The 25,765-nt window shown below is 36.5% G+C and overlaps 1 protein-coding gene across 2 annotated transcripts in view; it reads right to left on the reverse strand.

Annotated features, from left to right (window-relative positions):
- Positions 1-25,765, reverse strand: part of LOC112983584 (WD repeat-containing protein 70) — a 146,345-nt gene that overhangs the window by 110,394 nt on the left and 10,186 nt on the right. The window lies entirely within an intron of this gene.

Below are 25,765 nucleotides of genomic sequence, written 5' to 3' on the forward strand. Positions count from 1 at the left end.
TTACAGTTTAAAACAGCTGACTGTAACATCTGTATTACAAAACCAAAAATAGTTAATTTAGACAGAAAGAAACAAAAGTACTTGAGTGAGTCCAAGGTTTTACAAAGGTTACTTGAATCATTACTGTCCAAATGCTCCTTCGTCTGGTACTGCTAAGTTTCCTCAAACAAACACAATCAATCATTTTGATGCCAGACATCTTGGTTATAATCTTCTGTTGCCAAAGTCTGACTTCAAAATAATTTTAAAGCACTCCTTACAATAAAACCTGTATCTCTTCCCTGATTCAGCCTGCCAATTCCTTCCCCTTTTTTTGCTGTTGCTACAGAAAATTTTTAAAGCACCAGGCTGATTTTCTGTAAACTCTTTTCTCCTCTAGTTCTATCAGCTTTATATCCAGGACAAAACTGCAATTTTCACTGTCTTTGATCTAGTCACACCTACACTTCTCCTCAGCTTACTCTTATCACTAACAAAGGCTCCGATTCTCAAACCAACTACATAGCACTTTTCCCCTTTCTCACACACCTATAGAGAACGGAGCCAGCAGAAGACTCACACCCACTGTGTTCTCCTTCACAGCATACACACATCTTTGATGGTCACAGGTGCTTGAAAAGAAACTCTGGTATTAGCAAGGAAATCTTTCAGATGCATTTGAGTAACAAAATATGCATGAGACTGGAGTACATGTAAGCATGAAAAGGTAACAGTAAAGCTTTACAAATAACTACACATGACATTACATTGTGAAGGATAGTTCACATGAGATCAAGAACCACTTCCGTGGCCCTAGTGGTTTACAAGTTGAGGAACAGGAGTAACTCAAAATTCCCAGGTAAAGCTATGATTACGGAATCTAATTTTTTCTTCAATCCACACTATAAAGCACCTAGAGAAAGCTACGGTTATACTACAAAGGAAGTTTTCCACGACTTATCATTCCTTGCACTATAAATCTGTATTTGCTCTTTGGAGATGCCAAGAACTGCTCAACAGCTTTTGACTGTACCTGCCATCTAAGCACATTTTATAAAAATGCAGAAAAGCATAAGAAGAAAATATATAGTTCCAAATATTCATGCTGTTGTCGCCCACAAAAAAGGATGTACCACTTCTGCGAATCAGTTTTTTCTAGAAACTTCATCCACTGCTGGAAGGAGAAACAGCATTTGGGCCACTCTTATCTTCATCACTGCAAAGTTGATTATTTTACATTCCAATTCACAAAGGTAGGTTTTATTTATATTGTATCCATAGATTATGTCAGCATTGAATTTCATTCTTAACTACTCTAAAAATTCTTTCAATAATTCAACCAAAAAAACCCCCAAATCTCATGCATATCTGAATTTCAAATAGAACAGATGAGACCATCTTTCCAGGCAAAGACCAGTGTCAACAATAGTAAGTGACAAGCTCGGCTGTTTTCAGTCAGCTGTTTTTTGCTTCTTGGTTAATTCCAACTTAAGTAGTTTAGATGATTTTTACTAACATAGCACAGAATTACTAAAAATAGCACTTAAAAAGCTTAAACAAACAAAACAATCCTTTTCACACAACTGCTTTAGATTACTAAACAAAATGTGCTAGAAAAAACTTGTCTAATTTTAACCGCTAACTCCCGCAGGTGACAATAATTAAATCTCTTTTCTAATGAGAAGAGTGAAATACTCATATAAACACATATTTGTAGTAAAGTGCACTCATGTTGAACACATTTCTGGCTACTTATCTGTAAGTGAGAACAACAGATACGAATACATTCTGCCACCTGATAAATCAAACAGCCTGAGCCTGAAAGTTGGACATTTGGAGAGTGCTATCTGTGCAATATTCTGCAGTATCCAAGGGATTCCTGACGGCTAAAGTAACTGTTTAGACTATTCAAAACAAAAATTAAGATAACAACCTCCAGGAATATAGCTTGGCATAACCTCTTAAAAATCAGCCACACATTAAAAAAAAGTGGCTTATTCTATTTTAGTAACTCTGAACTTCCTAAATTACAGAAGATACTATATTTATAATCTCTAACCTGCAACAACACATGCCTATATACACAAAAAATCCAGATACAACTACTAGTTTTCCAGTTATTACATACCAAAGATCAAGGAACACCACAGAAGCTGCCTTCATGCTCTCAAGAAAAACCTTAGTTAGTATATTTTATCTGGATTTGAACATCAAAATTCCCTGCATCTTGAAATATTACTCTAAATCTGACTAATTGAAAAGGCAAAGTTTGCCCACAGTGTACCTGCATGTCTGCATGTTCCACCTGCTGCTTGGATTTCAGCTGCCAGTTTATTTAACATTGATTTTTACCTTTTTGATAATGCTATTCTGAAAAATTTTTATCACAATTAAAAGATGGCAACATGAAACCTTAATAGATTTTTAACATATCAGAACAAAGATAAGATGTTAAATTTCTCTTTCCACTTAAGCAGAAAATAAAGGAAATTAGCTTTGGTTTAACTTATCTCCTTACATTTTAACAAAACTTCTCAACTCCTTGGCTTCCACAAGATTAATGTCTCAAATCTGTAAAACAGATTCTAGGAGTTCGCAGTTTCACCTAAAAATGAAAAGCAAGTCTTACCTTATAAATAATTTCTGCAGAGGGACACTGCAAGTCAGGAATCACATCTGCAGTTTTTAGGCGCATTTTTTCAGGTAATTCCACTCCTAGCTAACTGTTAAGCTCCTGTGCCTCACACCACTCTTCCATTCACTATGCCACTGTCCCCAAATACTGCTTAAGGGAGTTTCCTTATCTTCAGCCAACACTCAGAAAATATACTGCTAGAAACTACAGGCTAAATAAAACTAGGTCAGAGTCTCCCAGATCTCTTGAGAAAAATGAAAGACAAAACACAAATAACCCGATAATGCAGTTCAAATCAGACAGAGGAGGGAACAAAAAGAGAGAAAAAAAAATCAGTTAAAAATCTAGATTTCTGTATCCTAAGGGATATTATTCTGTATCCTCAAGGACTGTGGATATGAGCAATAATAATCATAGGGACTCAGCAGTAGACAGAGAGATATAGGAAGCAGGAAGAGGATGGGCTGGTATCAAATAATAAATTCCACTTTTGGCTTGGGGAGAAACTTAGGTCCTGGGGGGGGGGGGGGGGGGGCAAACAAACTTCCATTAAACAACATCAGAGAGATTAACTTACACTTAAAAAAATACCTCAACCATAACCATCTGTTAGCCTTGCTAATAGACTGACCATTTCAGAAATCTGAAAAATTAAGATATATTCACTGGCTTAAATGGATAAAAGCAAAGTCTATGAAAAACAAAATGTACATTCCACAATAACACAACAAAGCACAGGTCAGAGAGAGGCTCTGCTGATCTCACAAACACAGTAACTGCAAACTGAACTTGAGGAGAAAGACAATACATGCCCACATCATCCACCTTGACACAATGGAGGAAAATAAATAAGTAAATCCATCAGCTAGAATCCAACCTCTTCTAAAAAAAATAAATAAAAAAAATGAAAGGGACCAAACGATGCACACATTTATGCCTAAATGTACCTTTACTGCTCTGTGCACAGAGGTCTTTCTGCATTGCGTAAATGGAAACAGTCCTGCGTGGAAGAGGCTTGCAAACTGCATGCATTTTTCACAAGCCAGGCCTTTAGAGGGGAATTTTTCTGGGCATCCACAATACTACAATTTATGGCAGGAAACAAGACTTTTCCCTGTGTCTAGAATTGTCCTTAGATTCCAGTAGAGAGGATCCTGCCTTCCTTGAGGGTTTCAAGATCATATGTCATCCTGGAAGCAAATAAGAAATTTCCTTTTCTGGCCATCTCCTGCCCTTCTTGGAACTCTCCTGAACCACCGACCTGCTGGAGACTCGAAGAGACTTCCCACTGCGGCCGCATAGCTGTGGGGTAGCACAGCCAAAACCATGCTGCTCTGGCTTAACACTCCAACCGATTAAACTAAATCTGAGTGCATCTTGAGCAGTCAGAAGAGATTAAAGTAGACTTGCTACTACTTACATTAGATATCTTAAGCACTATACTAAAAAAGCCCCTTCTAATGGATTTCATCCAGGAGAAATGTGTAAACACTCATTCCCTGGTCTTTGGGGTCTCTGCTTTGGCATATTCCACATGGAGGATGCTGCTGCCTGTCCATCGACAGGAGTGCGAAAAAGAAGGTGGCAGCTACGCTTTACTGAGAATTCTCCATTTCTGGTGAAACCAAGGCTTTCATAAAGCAAATATGATAGAGGTCACCGACACAGAAGACTGCTGCCTCCCTTTAAGACCGATGGGATAACTGTGTTATTAATGGACAGCAGGAGCAGCTGGTGGAAGTGGGAGGGGGGACAAAAAGTCCTAGCATCAGATAATGATGGAATTACCTTAATCTATTTAAGTAGCAGCAGTAATTCAAATTCCCATATGAAGGACTTTCTGTTGAAAATTATGTTTTAATAATCCAAATCCTGGGCCTTCTGGCAATTAAGAAAAAAAGGACTTCATTTTCAGATATGAACATGACATATTTAAACTAAATGCTTTCTTTAAGGTCTGTTAAAGACTCATCTAGCCTCCTCTCTTCTCTTCCACAAAGACTGACTTGCATGGAAAAGCAAGTATTACACAGCTGTGGGGGAGCTACTTCAAGGGGCCTTAAATTTTAGATTTCATCATATAGACCAACAGTGCTGAAATCTTCCTTGTGACCAGTCAGGCACAATTTCTATTTTTTTCCATTCTTCTCCAACAGTTTCAAAGAAACAGGTGTAATTAAAAAAGAAGTAATCAAGAGTAGTAGAAGCACTTAGAGAGAAATATAATGTATTCTAATAAAAATGTTCGTACTGTAAATTATGTGACATCTTGAAAGAAAATGCTCTGAAGAGACTCTTAAGAATAAAACAAAAGGGCAGACAACTCATCAACAATCCCAACAGAAAGACTGGGATTTCTAATGTGGTAATTCCCAAAGTGGAAAGGCATACCACCGCTATCTTTGCGATCTAAGACAGCCAAGACTACACAGAAAACCACTGAATTTTGCAGAAAAAACGTCTTATAATAGCATCACAGATATCTGGTCTGCCTGCCATTGTGCCCAACCAAAACTATCTGCTAATCCAGTTTGTGGAGTCCTTTAAATAACTTTTCTTTTAAAAGTGACTACAGAAAAGCAACTAACATTTGCTGTTGCTTGCTAATTTCTGTGTAAAATGTGTTCAGTTTATAGGTTAAAGTCCCTCTCTCAAACGTCACCTAAAATCCAGCTCACATTCTTCTCTTTCAGGGCAAACAAATTAACAGAAGTTAAACAAACTAAACAACCTCCCTGCCTTGCAGTTAAGTTCTGAGCCACAAGCATGCAGTTCTTTCTAGCTTACCTCCAACTTTGAGAGACACTGCATGTATGTAATTGAATGAAATTCAACAGACAATTCTAGTGATGATGGACAGAGAGAATAGAATATTGTATATTGAGTCTGCAATGGTATCAGAAGAGGGATAAAAGTAGGAGGAAATAAAGTATTTCACAGATCTGGAAAAAAACGTGCCTCATTCCTCTTATCAGACTAGTACTATATTTTTAGCCTTTGGGCACCTAGTGGAACTTTCCATGATAGCAGTGACATCTTAGGACAGTAATGAGAGTTTTCATTGATTTTTTTCTATATATTTTAAATTCCTTTTGCAAACAAGCACACACCAATATCCATGCTTTGTTCCACAAATTAGTCCTCCTGCAATGATTAAGACCATATTACTTGTAAAACAGGCAGTTGCTCTGCATCATGATTTTTTACTATTTTTCTCCATAACTTAAATAAGTGAAAATAAATGTTTAAGATGTATACTCAGGCTGTATAAGAGTACACTTGAGAGAAAAATGGAGTACCAAAAAAACCTCAATGTGAGCGATGGATAAAAAGCCGTTTTACAGCAACATGAAAACAGAAATGTTTTCTGCTTTATAGGAATGCATTATCCACAAACTTGCAAGCAGAAGGAAGCATCCAGATTTAAGAAAACATTTCAACAACTTTTAATTTCCTCTCTTTTAGGTGTTAAGAATTGACAGACGTATTCTGATACATGTTATTAAATTCAGCTTGGCCCAGATTCATATAATAAAAGTTTACATATTTGATGCATCTAAATAAAGAAAAGTTACTTCAGACTTCCTATACAACCCTCAAGAAGCGACAGATAAATCAAAAAGAAGAATCAGTGTATCAAAAATCTGAATCATCTGGAGAGCTCTCCCTCTTCGTGAACTATTCAGGAAATATAAGGCTACTAAATTCCTAACATAGGTGCCTTGATTAGGTTAGATGAATCAAGGCGTGTGTGTGTGCGCACGTGTGTTTATTATCTAAAAATTTGGCCTGAAAAAGATAAAGAAAAAGGAAAATATTATGGAAAACAGGAAGATACATGCAAACACTGCTATGAATCATCTTGGCTGATGTTCCCATGATACACCCACAATATCTGTTACTCTCAGAAAAACACAGATAACTCATAACTCCATGACAAATGCAGAAAACCTTCAGAATGAACAGAAATGCTAAAAAGGCCCTGTAGAATACTATCTTCCCCAGCCATCGTTTCTAATTCAGATTACACTCAGAAGAGCACAGAAGTCATGTCTTGAATTTTAAGCATGAGAAGAGTAAGGAGAGATTATTCATTTCTTAAATGAGATAAGATGCATTCCTCTGGGGTGCATTCAAAAATTAAGGAGGAGTTTAAGCAGATTAACTTCCTCTCTAATGCCTGAAGGAAATCAATTTGTTCATTCAATATGGAAACAGTACTGTGGCTAGCTTCTCTCAACATCTTCTAATTCACAGCCTTACTAATTTTTCCTGTGATCTCAACTAGAGAGTCTTGTCAGGTTTAACCGGCAAGGGAAAAGGCCTTAGATTAAATCTTCATTCCTACACATGACAGCCTAAAACCACAAATTCATAATGTTATTATAAGTCAGATAGAATATATTTTATGAGATGTGGGGCTAATGGTAATGAAGGGACTGGCCCCAGACGCAACAGGTAACATAAATTAAATCTTCTCTTTCTTTTCTTGCCACTTAGCGGCATGTCCCCTTCTCAAAAGGCTCCAATGGCGTAACAACTTACAAAAGGTATTACGATGAGACCTCAGCACAGTTTGCAAATACCTTTATAGATAGATACAGACACACACACACACACACACACACACATATATAAAAAAATGTAAAATACTTCTAAAGTAGACAAAAAAGCTGGCCTGACCTTCCTCCTGTGAGACAGTCTCAGGTTTCAGGAGGTTGCTATTTTTCACCATAGATTCTAAAATCTTATTCAGGTAATTTCTAAATTTATAACAAGCCCTTGATTAATGAAATCACAGTTTATATTAACATTTGTGATCCATTATGTTCTCGCAATATATACCAGAGGAATTCTCTCGAGCCTTTTCCAAAGCAAATTCTAATTACTGATAAAACTGATTTAAAACTAAAATTGCCTGTAGTCATTCAAGTTTCCTTTGCAGTTTCTGCGAGAGCAATTTTCTTAACCCAAGTGTTCTGGTGATATTCCAGATATGTTATATTCTGCTTATATAACCACCTGCCTATTTCACCTTTATCATTTCAGTTTCAAATATGTACATATATGTCTATTTGCTAGAATAGTATGCATAGTTACCAAACACTATGGAAAAACCTTCACGTTCAGTCAAGAGAGTTTAACTATAGTGATAAGATACACAAATTTACTACTATCTAATCTGTTGAGAATGACAAAAAAACATAGCATTTGCAGTCAGATATAACCTTTAAGAGGAGAATTCTTTAGGGCTGAACGGAATTTAATTTTGACCTAAAGGAATACTTCTATTTACTCAGAAACAGAAGAGTAAAATAGCTAAAGTAACCCTAGCTGACAATAAGGAGGAACAAAATGAATACACAAGTAACATCTCTGCTCTGAAAATCTGCTCAATGTGGCAACCAACAAATAGCTTAATTTTGAAATCACAAAGGAAAAATAATTGTGAACATTTTTCTCTCTGACGTGTAAGTGCCAAATGCTTAGTTCAGATGCATGGGTTTCCCTTTGGCATTCACATATTTCACATTCAATTTGGTAAGAATTTCTGTACCACGTGGATTCTGCATAGGATTTCTAGGGCAGGGAACATGACCTAGAAGACACACATGACAGAATCCAAGAACACAACATGAGATGTAGGACCAGACTGAAACTAAGCTTTCCTGAAGGCATAACATTTTTCAGCTTGCTAACTAGCTCACTTAATTATTTGCCTTGAACTAACTCTACAATATACATCTAGCTAAACTGTACAGACACTTCATTACATCGCCTTTTGGCAAACTTGAGGGAAAAAAATGCAGAAGTTCTTTCACTTGACTTACCAAAAACTAAAAAAAAAACTATGAAAAAAATCAAGGTTATAATAACAATTCCAGAAGCAGCAAGCAGTAGTTCTAGATATTCTTCAGTCATTAAAATAGCTTTACTGTTCTCTAGATTTATCTTCTGTCTTAGAATAAAAAGTCATTTATGAACTATTTTAGAATTCAAACCACACCTACTAAAATTTTGACATTTTTGGCAAAAAATGGTTCCCATCTTTATAAACCCTTCAGTTATAATGTAAATTCCCTCTTTTAAAGTCAGTGATACTATCGAGCTTTTGTGGCATAAGGCAATTTTAGTGATGTACGTTCTATAGAAGTACATTCAAATAATATATACAGTAGAATAAATACTACTGTTTCTTTAGCAAGTTTCATAATCTTAAAGAGCTTAAGCCTTACAGCATTTTAAGAGTTAGAGTTATCAGAAACACTTCCTTCTAAACTTTTACTTTTGGATTCATCAGAATTTAAACAGCTGACTGAAGCAGCAGATGTTCAATATGTGGCAATTATGTCTACAACACACATGGAGATTATTACAATGGAAATAAAATGTCATCTAGTCAAAAGAGCCTAATGTTCACTATCGGACTTCTGGTGATCACTCTGGCATAGAATTTCATAAATATCAAGGTGACACTAATAAGAACCCCTATACCACTATACTGGCAATCGCATGAGTGAGTCATATCACTTAACCTATATACATGCATTTACAACCAAAATTAAAACACCACACCATTTAAGTGCAGACTAATTCTTGACCTTTGAATGTGTGCAATTTATTTCATTCCTGCATACCCCAGTTTCCTGATCTGTAAAATCTGAATAATATCTATCATAAGGAATCTGCTAGAGTTTCATTCAATAACGTTGGTGAAGTTCATCAGCCTCCTAAGGGATCCTGTTATTCTCAGCAAACATACTACAGTCAGCAAAACTAAACAATCCCATCTCTAGAGACAGAGAGTTGTCACAGACTATACTTTTCAACAGTTCTCCAATTCTGAAAGGTGTTCACCCAAATGTTTATTCCCGAGATCTTAAGAGAGAGATACGAATTTATGCATATAGTCCCAGTTAGCAACAGAGATATCAGTTGTCTATAAACTTACCAATCAATTAGGATACTGAATTAAACTAAAAAAGGAAAAAAAAAAAAAAACCCACCACATACTCATGTAAAGAAGATCTACAACCATAGGGGGCAGGGGTGGGGAGACTGGGGGTTAAAAATTACAGCATGTCTAAGTTACTGCAGGAAGGAAGGACAATTTCCTATCTAGCCCCACAGCTGGTTCCAATTCTATTACTGTTTCGATTACTAATTCTCCCATGCCACCCATAAATTACCTTCAAAACATTTAACTTTTAAGCTATGTTATAGCAGCACAATTTTAGCAGTTTATTCTCATGTCACATTGCATAAGTGACTTATGCATCGGAAATAGGGAAAGATACATTTATATCATACGCATGTGAGGTCCATGCTTGGAAAACAAACACACCTTTATCCATGCTCCACTCAGGTATATTCCTTTAACCAAAGCAGTTCTCTCAAAAAAGTGGTGCAGTATGGTCAGTTAATACATCTGACACAGATAGATCTACCGTAATACCACCAACAGCACAAAAAATTTTCAAGATTTTCACTACAAGTACTAAGCACTAGATTAAAAATCACAGCCAATCCAAACAACTTGTTCTTATTTTTAAACATAAAACCCATCGTTTTTAAAATGTGTGCCCAAGAATTATAAAACATGCTTTATATCATATGCCTTACTGTGATATCTATGCATGGATAGATGTCTCCAGCATATACCAAAAATACTAATTTCTATAAATGTAATGTAACCTCTGAAGATTCCATATGACTGCAATTAAACCTGGCAAAATACATGTTTAAATACAAAGCCATTAATTTCTACATATCAACTAAAACATTATTCATTATTGCTTAGTTGTGGCTAGTAAGGAATCAGAGCTATGACCTCAAACACATTTTCTAGTGGAAAGATGTCCACATGTCAAATCTAACACTTGTGTAGTCATTCTAAAAGGCAACTGAGGTATAAAAGGGTACAGAAGCAACATTCTCACATTTCAACCCAGATTAATGTAAAGATCCATTGTCTAGACAACACATAGTTTTAGCTGCATGCATGGAGAAAGGTGGAAAATATTAAAAAATGCCATTATGTTAAACCCTTGTATATACTTCTCACTCCACAACTGTTAAAAATATAGAATATTAGATATATCCAATGAGATCTTCCCTAAAATTATTTGATAGACTCTCTGCTGTGCTCCACAAGGAGCTGCTGCAGATCCTTCATACTACACGAAGATTACTTGAGTTAACAGAAGAGTCTTCTTAATGTATAATAATCTAAAATTAAAGTTTGGCACATATGATTCAAATTAAGTCACTACTAATCTTGCACATAAATATCTTGTTAACTGTCTATACTGTCCAAGTTGAAGATGTATGTTGTTATTAATCCATCTCTGCCTGGATTAATAAGTTAGTTACTCATGTACACTCATGCAGTATAGAGATGATGACTTCTGATATTCACGTTAAGCTCTATCCCTTTATTTGAGGGTCAAGAGAAAGAGGAATAGTCCTAGACATAAGAAACTCCGGATAAAAGACCCTGCAACATATGTGCTGTGAGATTTTCAGTAAGACACTGCCTATGTGCCGAAGTATCATGTCTTAAATGGGATAAAAATGCCCCATCTTGCAGATGTGCTACAATGATACATTAATAAATATGGCAAATTAATTCATGTGTTTGAGCTGCTTAGATTCTACCAAGCCAGAAGCTGTAAGAAATACTATTAATAAAGTGGCACTTTTAATACTCCATACTTTGAGATACCCTAAGGTTCTTACAAGCTTGTTTACAAAATAAAGCAAAAATAAACAAAAGGAACACATTATTAAAACAAAAAACAAAAAACCTCTGTGCCTAATACTCATATTATGAGTGAAATTTTGCATTTGTAGAGAACACAAATAGATCTGGAGTATTTCTTATCTCCTGGTTAACCGACTTTGGTGAAGTTACTGCAGAAAGCATGATTCCCTAACTACTGTTTCCATAAATAAGCAAGTTAAAAAAGCCTTTAGTAGTTCTTCCCCTGTAACAAGCAAGTGCTTAAGTATAGGTACCACCTTCTATTCTATCAAAAGAGGAATAAAAGTAAAAAATAAGCCAAAAATGAGTGTGAGAAAGAAGAAGAAAAAGAAGCAGAAAGAAAAACATAAAAAGTTGCAGTGATGGGAAGGAATATACAACCTACAAATCCTCTGAATCAAATGCAGTCCAAGAACTTTGTCTCAAATTTTTTCAAATTCTGTTATGGACATTTCCCAGATAACTAAAAAGGAAGTCAAAACAAGGATTCCCAATTGTGCAGTTTGCTGGGCTTGGGCAGAATTTAGTCCCCATTTCTGGACTTTGTTCTGTAGGCCTGAATCTTTCTCATTAACCTTGTGTTTGACATCCCCCTTTGACATGTGAACCATGAAGTGATATGGCTTAGTTCTGAAACCAATGCTGTCTCACATAACACCTCCTGCTGCCCTAGACTTGACTGTTTCCCAGGAGTCTTTAATAATTTACATTTCACCTCTTGGGAGCCACATGAAATGCAGAGTAGATAGGCCTACAAAATGCATTGCTTTACTTTGAATTGTTCAATGTCATTACTCTGTTTAAAGATAAAGTGCAAGAGTGTACAGGTCACTTAGAAAGCAAGCATGCAAATAAAAGTGCCTTCAAGTTTAGCTTACCTTCCATGGACAACCTTAGAGAGTCATCACACATAAGGCACTCAACATCCTCATTACACCTGGCTACCATAGGTAGCATCCAGCTTGAGCTACCAAAATGAATGTCAGAATAGAGAATGACAGTATCCTCTTATCTTCAAACTCCTTATACTTCTATAGATAGGGAGAAGTTCCTCCCAGTTCACTTTATTAGCTGAAGTCTCCCTTTGTAAACCAACTTTTTCAGGTAGAAGTCACTACTGTATACAGCAATGTATTACAGTGGGAAAACCCTGACACTAATGGCAACCTGTTCTTACCTGTGAACCACTTTCCCATGGAATTTCTGTGCATTGCAGAAATAAGAAAACAGAGAAAGCAAAAGAACCCTGCATTTAAAATACAATCAGTGGTTCGACACAACTATGTACAAAAATGTCCTAAAAAACACCATAAACTATTCACGCATTCCCAATTCCTCACTGTCACTATGATACTGAGCAATTCCAGTGGCGTGGAATATAAGTGAGGGAACAAGCTAGCAAGAGTGAGTAAATGCATATAAATAGATTTTTGCAGTTGGTTGTGGGTATCAAGAGCTTAGAAGTATCTATTAATACTGACAGGCACAGGGTAGATACACATTGCACTGTCAGAATTTTGCACAATAAAGGGAGTGGGGGATTTCTGGCTAAGACAACGGATTTTTCTGTAAGCTTAGATATTTGCTCTGAGAGGATCATTAATATTCAAACAAATAGGCCTGTCCACAAACTTTCACTTAAACTTATAAATAACTCACAAGTACTATTGTAAACTGCACACTATTTAAACTGTCCCAAGGGACAAAGGACCTGAGATGACCCCCTTGGAACCTGAAATCACAACAAGGTATGGTATGTCAAGCCTGATGCTTAGATAGTAAGCCCTTCTCATTTTAAAAGTGCCAAACAGAGATTACTGTCAATGTGCCTCAGAGCCTCGCCTCCAGGCCTTTTCAGCAAGAACAATGGCAGAGACAGAGGCTCAGGCAGTGTATCATCAGGTGCTGCCGTGCAGTGCTTTGAAACTAAAGGTGGGTTGTGTTCTTTTGTGAGATGAGCAGTCACAGATTAAAGATTTTTTATATATACATATATATATATATATATATACACACAAATATATACATTGTATATATACACATATATACACACACACACATATATATGTGTATATATATATGTGTATATATATATATATTATTCACCTTATTTTAAATACAAACATGCTGCACATGAAAATATTTGGACTCTAACATCAGGTTTTCCCACAGGCTCCTGGCCTTCAAGACATATTTCCTAACATATAATCCCTAAACCGTCGAGTTATCTTTCTCTTACAGTCTCTGTGCCTCAGTCACTCCTGAATTATTATCAGCAGAAATTGTTAAAAATATGCACACACAGCTTTGAACCAAAATGGTTTTTAGGAAGTTCTCACGCTCAATTTAGTTCTGAAGGTGAACCAATTACATTAATGGTTATGCAAATGCCAGAGAAAACTGTAACCTGAAGATACTTTCTTCCCTAGGTATAAGTTAGAGTTAAAATGTACCAAAGGAAAATTATATCATACTGTAATACCCAATAACGGTGGGAAATCAGGAAGTATCAATGTTGGCTCCAGAAAAAAATTTTCTTACTATACTTACCAAATAAGTAGGTTAGATTCATACATAACTGATGGAATCTTTGCCATCCCACGTTTTCAGGTTTTTTTTCTCTCCATACTTTTCAGAGTAATACTGCACCTCATACAAACTCTTCTTCTGACACTTGCTCTCCCTCACTAACAGCAAAGGATCCACACTCACTTCTTACCCCATTACTTTACTCTACTCTCAAGTGCTTTCTCATACTACTGATTCTTAATTGCCCAGTTCATCCCTGTATTATCTGACTGCTGTGCTGGATCCGTGATGAAATGTACTACAGAAGGTCTGCTATCATACATCTGACACTATGCAATACTTCAAGATGCAGATAAACACAAAAAAAAATTCTCTTTGTCAGCCAGAAAAGCAGGGTAATTTCTATGATCTTCTGCTACCCAACCAAACCTGGTTGCACAGTCCATCATGAGTTTTTTTCCCCCAAAGTATCAGACAGGGCTGCACCTTCCATGAGTTCCTACATTATGAGACAGCTCCCAAGAGGCAAAGTAATGCAAAATTATATTAAACTACACAGAATTAGACTACAGCTGACAACTATTACTTGACAGGAGAGAACTAGTTTTCAGAACTACCATTTAATTTGGACAGATGCTTGCTAAAATAGCATTATAAATAGCTTCGTTATAATTAAGATAAATATCACAATCTAAATTATTTGAGGAATTAATATTTTTGCTAAAAATGGAGAGCATAAATTGGCTACTGCTCATTCTGCATTCAAACACAAATTGCAGATTCTTGCTTAGGCTACAAGACTTCGGGAAATCACAGCATACCACCTTTGGGCCTTCTCATAAAGTCTGCTATTATTTATGCCCTTAATTTAGAGACAATTGAAAGGACCTGCCCTTAAAATTAGTTGTTAAAAGCAGAAATTTCCTTTATTATTCCATTACTTATGGACTTGTACTATTAAAATAAAAAAAATTATTTGATATTAAAAAGCTATTTCTAAGAGATTCCTTTTCACAAAGGAGAAAGATCTGACCTAGAGCCACCAGAGAGAAGGATACCAGCAGGAAGGGAACACAGAGGAAAAACAGTATGCTTGATCCCTACAAGGCACCTTAGGAGGAAACATCTGTTACCACAGAGAACAGGTCTGCAGCAGAAGAAAGCAAAAAACCATAGGAGAAAACAGAAAACAACTACAACCAGCTGCCCGCACCCAAAGAAATTGCTAGTTAAGGCAGTATTTAATCTTAAAGAGGGCAACAGCTCTGAAGGACTCTGGGAAAAGAGCCATAAAAAAAAAGTCACTATATCATCAGCAGAAAAGAAATCCATGTCAGAGTTTTATAAATATATTCTACAGAGATACTCTGTGAGGTTTACTCTGTCATCAGTATTTCTAGGATTTCATCCTGGATGTCACACACGTCTACTGAGGTCAGTCATAAAATTATCACGTTTTTTATGTGGACCAACACGCCACCCGCTGTGCCCGCACACCTGTGTATGAAATCTACACCAGGCAAGGAAAACCTAAGCAAAAACAAACCCAGGAAGAATACACATAACAGATACAAGAAAAGCAACTAGCATGTGGGAGTTTACATCTTCTCTAGAATTTTAATTTTTTCCACAGAAAGACTCAACGGAGTTAAAAATCGACTTGATTTTAAAATAGTTTTTAAAATTTAAAAGAGATCTGGGACTTAAAACTATAGAACATGAGGAGGTTTTCTTTAAAGTGATTCAGTACTCTGTGTCACAGTGGTCTTGTAAAATAGGTATAGGCAATTTTTAGACACTAAGGATGATTAGGCTAGTTATTTTTGCTTTTGAATTTCCATTCCTGGTATTTATTTTTGGTACTTGGTAGAAAAGCTAGTAAAACAATTAATCTACTTAAAGAAGGAATGTCGCTGAGAAATATGTTTATTCTTATATTTAAGACAACAAGAACACTTACATCATGACATTTACTTTGCAAGAGACATATGCTGACTATTTGTACTGGAATAGGTTATGAATCTGGTAGCACTGAAAGCCAGCTGCTCCCTACAGATGTGGTTATGGCGTAACATGTAAGTTTGCTTTCTTTGCAGAGAACAGCATGACACCCTTGTACCAGGTTGGTCAGAAAATGGCAGATAAGTCTCAATAAACCAGATGATGCACAAAACCTGAACGGTGATTACTGACTTGAGAAAGAAACAGTAACTATTCTGTGAGCTATGATTCTTCTTACCTCAATTTATATTTTAAGTTAAGCCTAGAAAGTTCTTGATATACGTAAATCTACATTACGTTCTATTTTAATAACAATTCTGAAAGACTTAGTTTGAAAATTGTGCACTAAAATTCTAAAAGGCTGAAGATTTAATTGCTTTAAGTGCCTTAATTGCTGGCATTCATGTATAGTTCAAAAGTTTAAGAATTAATCACCTTTTTCCCCTTCTGCTTAGAATACTCCCTCACAAAAAAATAAGACAAAGACATGAAGAATGAGAGTTCATCTTTTCCAAAGAACTGGAAATTCATCTTGAAATCTAATGCTGACATGATTTGCCATTTACATTTATCCTGTCTGCAGCAGCCACCATATTTATGGATATAGTTTATTTTTTAAATGAAATCTGATCTTTTTTTGTTTATCCAACCCCTTCAATTCTGTCAATTCAGTCTTTTCCACAAAGACAAAAATTTAGTTTATGCCTGCACATTTGTTTAGCACAACCATAATATTTCCAAGCAACAGATATTTATTTACTCAATCTGCAGTAAATATAAAGGTAGGATTCAAAGTAGGCCCAGAGGTGAAGGCACAATAACATTCAGAAAATGTCATTAATTTTTGTTACTTGTCACTTGGAGACAATGACTAACAGCAAAATGAGCAGGCAATCTCTGCCTATACCAGGATAATGGTAAAGGCTGCCAACAGAGAAAAGCCAAAGGATTTTATCTTCCTCATTAACTATTGTATTATCACTAAAAACTCAAGTCTTTCACAACTTTCATTTTTAGTATTTCAAAAAAGGCATGAACTAGCACAGTTGTACACTGAAGGCTCAAGGAGGCTCTAAGTCCCTGCAATTAGCTTTGACTAATGAGACATGCACTAATCACAGGCTGTGGCAGATGTGCACTACTCGGAGCCCTCTTTCTACTCTGCTTGCATTTGTCCCACCAGTATTTTGTTTGTTCTGAAATTCTGGAGATTCAGCATCATCGATGTTTCACAAGACCCAAGAGGGAAACAGTGAACATGGTGAATAAATCTTCAACACCTGGAGAAGAAGGGTTTCCCCCACTGCCCTCTGTTTGTTTTTTATTATAGCACTGGACAAGATGCACGTCTGATTCAGCCAACTAGAAGAAAACCATATAGCAAGTGGCCCACATGACTTACTACCCTCTGTCCCAAGAGCCCCACCACTAACTCAAAGTGCCACATCATGACTAAACAAGTATCTGTCATGTGATCAATATGAAGTCATCCACATTACCTCACATACATGCTTGGTATGACAGAGACTGACTACATTTTGACCATGGGACAGATTTTTCTTGATTTATGAGAGAAGGACTAAAGAATGGAGTCCTCCAATATGTGAAAGCTGTATGGTCCAACTCAACCAAGACATCTTTCATAATTCATTTAATAAAATGAAGTAAAAGAAAAAAGTTAGAGATGGGAAGTCTCTGTTAAAAGTCTGGTTCATTTTCCCACTTCATTTAGAGATATAAGCTGCTGCATAAATCCTGCGTGACTTCTGAACCACCCTCCAACAAATCTTCAAAAGTTCACAATCCCATTATTTAACAGAATGCAAAAAAAGAAAAAGGCTATATGAATAACAAAGAAACACAATTTTTTTGGTTTCACCTTTTAAATGAAAAATGGAAAAAAATAAGATTTTCTCCAAATTCTTCTGCTCATGGTCTTAGGTCCTATAGTTTCCAGTACTTCACCACAGGAAGATACCAGATAATTTATCTAAGCTAATAAAGGCAGATATTAATATTAATAGTCATAATTCCTTAAATAGGACATTGTAGCTCTAAAAAAGATTCTCATCTCTTTCTGACATCTCAATTAATCTACAAATACACCCACTGTACAGTGAGCGATACGGAAATACCATATATATAGTGGTATTTGTGAAATATTTGTCTTTAAAAAAAGAGTAACAAGCCAAGCCTTCTAGCATTTCCATGCAAAAAAAGCCACATATTAGTGAGAAGTCTGGTTTTCACACTTTCATTGCAGAATGTTTTTAAATGAATTAATTATATATTTTAACTCTTCAAAACTTTTTTCCACAACAGAAGTTTTGGTCATGGAGAAAAAAAAAGTTCTATTACTAATTTCCATAGTTCTTCCAAGACTTATTTCATGAATTCATACTCATTAGTATATCAAAGACGACCTATTATATCCAATAGGACCAATGGATCAAGGCCGTGTACTGTAAAAGGGCCATCTTTTGGTGAACTGAGTCCAACCCTCATTTGAAACCTGGTGTTTCACCACACAAGAACATACAGGTACTCACTGCAGTGAATTACTTGCATCTAATTAAAATCTTTACAAAATAATATTTACTCTGAAAACTGTTTTCAGCGAGTAAATAGTAAGTACTATTTAATTTCCAAGCTGGTTACTAAAGAGGGTTGCAGAAACTATGCAAGACAAACAGCAGTTCTAGAAAGACAGTGGTGCATCAGAGATGTTTTTACTGCCCCCTCATGCACTTTGGGGGGAAGAAAAGAATGATACTTTGCAGACCAGAATATCAACATTATTTGGTATTACTCAGGTTAAGGCCTACCAAATAAATCTGAAGGCGAGCATGTGACTGCATCTCATGTAGATGAACTGAAACGTTTGTGTCAGCTAGGTAGCTCAGGTATAAACAACAGTACAGCCAAAACAGCAGAGACAGAACAACTTGCCCACATCCCCGTGGTACATTCCTCAACAGCTAACCTGCACAGAGCTCGACATAGCTGCAAGTTGCCCGGAATGCATGGCGGTGATTTTGGGAGTCAGCCACTACTCTCGTACAGACACATAAAAGACTGCTTAGTTCCACCAGCTACAATTTGCACCTTGAGAGTGCACTTTGCTGTAATATCTCATACATTTTAAATTAGTAACATTGATTAATCAATTAAGCCTTGAAACAAAAACAGAAGTCACTAATAATCTCTTTCCTGTTTTAATCAAACTGTAAGTGTTTTGCCTGTATTTTCTGTCTCATCAATAGCGTAAAAAGAAACATACAGTGGTGGTAGTCCCACTGAATATACATACTCAGTTCCACTTACAAGTTTGGAAGTCCATGTATATAGTCCCATCGAAGTCAACACAGCTATATATATGGAGAAGGATCTAGTAACCCAACTTTAAGAAATGAAGCTAAGCTTCATCAGATAGCTACTTATTAAGTAATTGCATTAAGCCCCATTTAGAAAAATAAAAAGCCTCTCATCCCTATTGCATAGAGGTTCCTCACAAAGCTTTCTTTTTTTTTTTTTTAATTTGGAAGGGAAGGTTATATAATTTATCATCTTTTCATTATTCTCCAGCATGATGATAATGATATGAAAATGATTTTTGCTTTACAAAATAATACTTTAATTGATAACTAAATACTACTTCTAACTCACCTGACTTTTTAAATTACATTACTGGCCTCACATAAATAGATAAAAGAGCTTAAAGGCTTCTTTTTCAGTATTCTTCTTCTATTTTATTCCTCATTAAGTAGGTATTCTTTGAGACATTTCAAAAAGTTTTTCTACAAAAACAACAAATGTAAAACACACTGATAATTTTCAAAGTTAAAATAAAATACCTCTAGTAGAATAAAGGAATAAACAGTTTACATAGAGCATCAATTACACTCACTGGAATCCAAGTAACAACTTTAAACACATTTCAAAGCCTCAGATTTGGAGCATGAAAGGCAATAGTTAATAAAAATCCATAGCTTTATGATTCTTTTGTCCCTTTGGAAAAAGTATGTCTTGATTTATGAAAGGAAATCAAAAAAATTTTGTAGCATATTCCCATAAATGTTATTTGAACATTTATCAATCCTCAGTTACAATGACGCAAGCTGAATAAACATTTATAAATACTAGACAAGATGGTAGGTAGTAGAAAAGGCAGCAAAATATTATGCAAAACCCTAATAAATTGAAAATTATTGTATTAGGTGTTAAAATACAAAATAAGATAAGAGTAAAGGAAGTTTCCGTATGATTGTTTTGTGATCTGGACAGTGTCACCATCAAGTATGTAAAATCCCTATATACTGCTAAGTGCCCACCTGCAAATAAGAGATGCCATTGCAGCAGTTGTAAAATGTTACATGTGGTAGTCTCACGTTCATAAAAATCTAAAGCCATCTTTTAAACAAACAGCAGACATTCCAAGAGTCAACAAAATTGCTCTCCAAGGATACCACTGGAGCAGTCTGCAGTTCCAGCAGTTTAACATAAATCATTTGTTAATCGAAAATCCTGTGAAGACTTGTTTTGGAAAGGAAACGTAACTACATGTCACTTACACTCTTCTTTCAAACACCAACCTTCAAAATTATTTAATCATCTTAATCATAAATATTTCTAATGCTTGTTATCATCCACTTTATTTTCTGTTCATTCAAGCAAAAGTTCTATACACCTGTATTTCTCACTACTCTGTTTAGAGTATAGACAACTTTTCAAAAACAGTAACATTCATATGCCAGATGGAAAGAAAATCTAGCATCTTCCATTTACGTATTCCACACAGTAACAGATACAATATGTTAATTGTGCTTCCTTATGAAAGTACTCTGGAAATTTGTTGCAGCAATTGTCGATAAAAGCATCCTGTAAGAAGGCAGTCCCCACTTCAAGCTGACTCTTAAGTGTCTTAGGTTCTTAAACAATAAACAAAGATCCCAACTTCTATTAGAAGTAAATAAAGTAATACATTCATATGCCATTGCGTGAACTGAATTTCATGACACCTACAGCTACATATTATTGTTAAATAATGCTATAAAGAAAGTTCAATCTCGTGACTGGAATATTCATCTAAAACATTATCTGCTTTGAAAGACTTAGAATTTTTTTTTCTTCTTCAAAGGCCTCAAATTTACCCATGCCTCAAACACGGCAGGCAGAAAACAGCACTTTTACTCTTTGAGGGCATTAGCTTCCATGAAATCTTCTGGCTACAAAGGAACCAATGGTGTGCAAGAAATGAGCATTTGGATCTCATGTTCCAAGTGTGGGAGCTCTGCAACAACAGAGTATCTGGCCCAGAGATGAAGAAACACTTTGCACCATTCTTAACAGGTCCTTTTCCAAATTTAGAAGCGGTACTAACAGCTCGCAAAGGAGCTTTCCATAGGCTCCATCAGGTCAGGCCAACCTGATGAAGGGTCTGTGCAGAAAGTAGCGGGGGGGGGGAGGGGTGGAGAGCAAAAAGAAGATAATAAGATCTCTAAGTTCCTTAAAAAGGATAGTAGTAACAGTAATTATGTTCTAGATCATGACACATTTTATTTTATACTACCAAAGTTACTTATCTCTGATTTTTTAATGCTTTGAAGTTGACAAATATATACCTACTGATTACCTCACAAAAGATATACAGAAGAAAAATCACAGAACTAAATATCTATCTGTACAGGAAAATACCCTAGCATTTCACAGAATCACAGAATGGTTGAGGTTGGAGGGGCCCTTTAGAGATCATTTAGTCCAATGCCCCGCTCAAGCGGGGCCACCTAGAGCAGGTTGACCAGTACTCTGTCCAGACAGCTTCTGAATAACTCCAAGGATGGAGACTGCACCACCTCTCTGGGCAAGCTGTCCTAGTGTTTGACCACCCTCAGAGTGAAAGACATTAGCCTTAGATTCCAGATGGAACTTCCTGCATTTCAATTTGTGCCCATCATCCTATCACTGGGCACCACTGAAAATAGTCTGGCCTCATCCTCTTGACACCCTCCTTTTAGATATTTATATACATTGATAAGATCCTCCCTCAGTCTTCTCTTCTCCAGCTAAACTGTCCCAACCCTCTCAGCCTTCCCTCATAAGGGAGATGCTCCAGTCCCTTAATCACTCTAGTAGCCCTCTGCTGGACTCATTCCAGTAGCTCTGTATCTCTCTGGCACCAGGGATCCCAGAGCTGGACACAGCCCTCCAAGTGTGGCCTCACCAGGGCTGAGTAGAGGGGGAGGATCACCTCCCTTGACCTGCTGGCAACACTCTGCCTAATGCACCCCAGGATACCATTGGCCTTCTTGGCCACAAGGGCACATTGCTGGCTCATGGTCAACTTGTCCACCAGGACTCCCAGCTCCTTCACCGCAGACCTGCTTTCCAGCAGGTATAAATGCTATACAAAACTCCAGTCTGTACTGGTGCATGGGGTTATTCCTTCCTTGGTGTGGGACACTGCACTTGTAGGTATATCCCATCAGGGCCCATGGACCTTTGTATGCCCAGTTTGATTAACGGATCCCTTACCCAATCCTCATTTCTCATATTCAGTGAAATTACTAAGACCAAAATCATGTTTCCAAAAAAGCATGGCATGGCATACAGCAGAGAAGGCTTGGTCTTACCACACTCCACAGAATTAACATATAGAGATCTTGTAACCACATTTTTTTCTCTAGGGGCTCTATTGGTAATCACTTATGCTGGGGCCCTGGGTTGGAGAGGAGGGAAGGAAATATCTATCCTTGTTTTATGAAAGATAAACATTCGCTAGAGGAGTTATCCTATGAGGTTCCTCTTGTACAGTGCCGATATGATGCATCTGCCCTACATTCTCAGTTTCTCATTGTATTGTTTCCCTTCCAGCTTCTGACTAATTCTCACATTTTTATATCGAGCCTCACTACATAAAATTCAGGAGGTTGATTCTGTTGTTCTTTTAAGTTTAGTAAAGCTTGCAAATCTTTTCTAATCCATGTTTGATAATCAGCAAGCGCAACAACAAGCAACCAACGACAGCAGCCCCATTAATGACATTTAATACAAATAAATCCCTAATGACTCGTTCAAAGTTTAATATAAAGACAATAATTTTCCTGTTTCTTAATGAAGAAACACTGTCAAGGCCCAAAACCATATTATACATAGATATTACAAAAGCATTTTTCCTCCTGACCATATGGGAAGGAAGTTGAAAGCAATGGTAATTGCTACCTAGTCATTGACACGCTGGCAAAAAATAAAGGTAGTTCAAAAAGAATGCCTTTCTCAAAACTGCATTTTTCTGTCTCTCTTGCACATGTACAAACTGCATTGTTCAGCTGTAAGCAGTCTAGATCTTTCTTCAAGTCCCTTAGTTCACTTTTTCTTCTTTAGACAAGATGAAACACGACTGGGTAAATATGATTCATCTGTTACCAGGACAGACACTCTCTCAGCCTAAATGTAAAAACTCCTCAGGATGACTTAAGTTCCCGTAACATTTGTTTATTTTTACAAGACAAAGATTTTTAGCCTAGCACCATAGCCAAATTCTAATTGGAGTAATTATAGTCTACCTAAATTCTCCATATATATATCGGCAGGAAATGGCTTTCCTCCATTCTAAACAAATGAGTATTACTGGCACGTCTTGTTAATCCTTGCAAAAATTTAAAAGTGGCTCCAAACAATCCTAGAACTTTGGATATCTTTCTGGAAATATGCCCAAATCAGAGTATAGCCTTGGAGAGGCCCAAGGCTGTACCTTTTTTCAGGGACATAATTACAGCATGATTAGTATCTCTTCAGTATCACAAGGAGAAAAAGCACTTCATTCCAAAGAGGAAGCAACTATAACTAAGTTTCATAAGAAGCCTTATAAATTCACCTGGCAAATTCTTCTAACAACCAGCTCTATGCCTGCTGCTTCAGGTGAGGAAAAAAAGCACCACAAGGTGTTAGTGCTCCATTACATCCTGTTAAGTATCTTAGCATGCTTATCTAGTCACACGTAGAAGTGACTATTCCCAAATACACACACTCTTACTAATGTATTTTAATAGGCATCATGTCTTACCTTGAAAAATTCACTATGTCCTAGATTTAAAACTATCTACCCTCCAATCCAGACATGACTGTTTTGGCTAGTCTCCTGTCCCCCTCCTCCCCTTTATTTTGACTGAACAAGCACTAGGCAAGCAAGATGCACCCAAATGCACCTTGCCCAGGGAAAAAAGCTGACAAAGAGTCTAACATATCTTACACCTCACTCAAGCCTCTGAAAAATTTGAAATTCACCATAAAAAATACTGCCCTTAATATGAATCTGCCCTCTAAAATACAAGCCCTTCTCCCTTTTAATACACCCATTTGGAATCAAAAAGATTTTTCTCAAGTTTCCGAAGGCAGCATACTTTTGGAGATGAAACCAAACATGAAAAGCTTCAGGCTACAGGACACTCTCTGCTTGCTCCCTCTCCCCGCCAACATATGACCCTGTGAAAAACAGGCACTGAAAATCCCTCCAAGCTTTTTGATCCATTAAAAGAAAAAGCACTACAAAAAAAGGACTGACCACACTTTAGACAGGCAACCCTATGCCTCATTTTCCTTACTCTGCCAACTAATGCAAGTCTTCCACATAAAAACAAAACTGTAACGAGAGGAAAATGTCAGAGGGACACAAGACCAATCATACCTAATGTACTTCTATCATAGTGCAGCAGTGTCCCTTAAACTACTACAAAGAGACCCTGTAAAATATTTGTGTAAGTACTTGCAAGCATATATTGTGCTTTGTTAAGAGCCATCACTGCTGGAATGAATGGAGGTGAATATAATATAGCCATTAAATCTAAACATTTATTCATGAAATATAACTACCATCAGTACTAACACTGAATTTAATCAGAGATACATTACAACAGCTACAATGAAGATGCAAATATATAAAATGAACTTCTGTAAATTTACAGTAAAAACTCAAGACCAGAATTCATATATGTAATGCAATATATGGCTCAACTCAGAAATTTACATTCAGTATGGATTATACATCAATGTCTGCAAATTACATAAATGTATAACATTTAAAAACTAACAGTGATGATTCAAAACATTTCAAGGCAGAGCGTTCAGCGATTAACTGCTATTACTAATTTTCCTATAAAAACACCAATAAAGGTATGAAAAATTCCAACCCAAAGTGGTAACTACTAGTTAATACTCCCACCTGATGATCATTCATAGCATACACAATATAAGTTGGACAGTTCTGGGCCATCTCTAGATTCAAAAAGATACATAAATCTCCTAGCAGCTTATTTTGATAAACACTGCTATTGATGGTCTCATTTAAGAAAGCAAAGCAACAAATGAACAAGCAGTGGAGGCAAAACAATGTTCCTCCACTAAGAAAATTCACATCTAAAGACAGGTTTAAGAAACAGTGGCAAACTACTAGGGTGAAGCCAGTATTTTGATGCCTGTTATCTGTTGTACTATGCCTAAAAAGCTTCAGGCTACAGAACTGCAACTCGTACAACTACTAAAGAAAAATTTGTTTCCTTCACTGTCAAAAATATAAATGCTTATGTTTTAAATAAGTTACATCAGCATAAAAGTATGATAACAAAAGAGGGACAGTCTCATAATCCATCTGGGGGGAAAAAAAAAGAATTATTCATCGGAGCTTTTCACTTCTCTCCCACTTCTGCCCCCATGCGTACCAACCACAGCCTGATGTACAATCAAGAAAAAAGAATTAGAGAGTTCTCATAACATCAACACCTGCTTTTTTTGGGACTCACAGGATCTTACTGTGATCACCAATCGATCAACAGGAAATCAGGAAAGCACAGCTGTTTCCTTAT

This window comes from Dromaius novaehollandiae, chromosome Z (genome assembly GCF_036370855.1).
Source record: "Dromaius novaehollandiae isolate bDroNov1 chromosome Z, bDroNov1.hap1, whole genome shotgun sequence".
In the NCBI taxonomy this organism is placed as follows: domain Eukaryota; kingdom Metazoa; phylum Chordata; class Aves; order Casuariiformes; family Dromaiidae; genus Dromaius; species Dromaius novaehollandiae.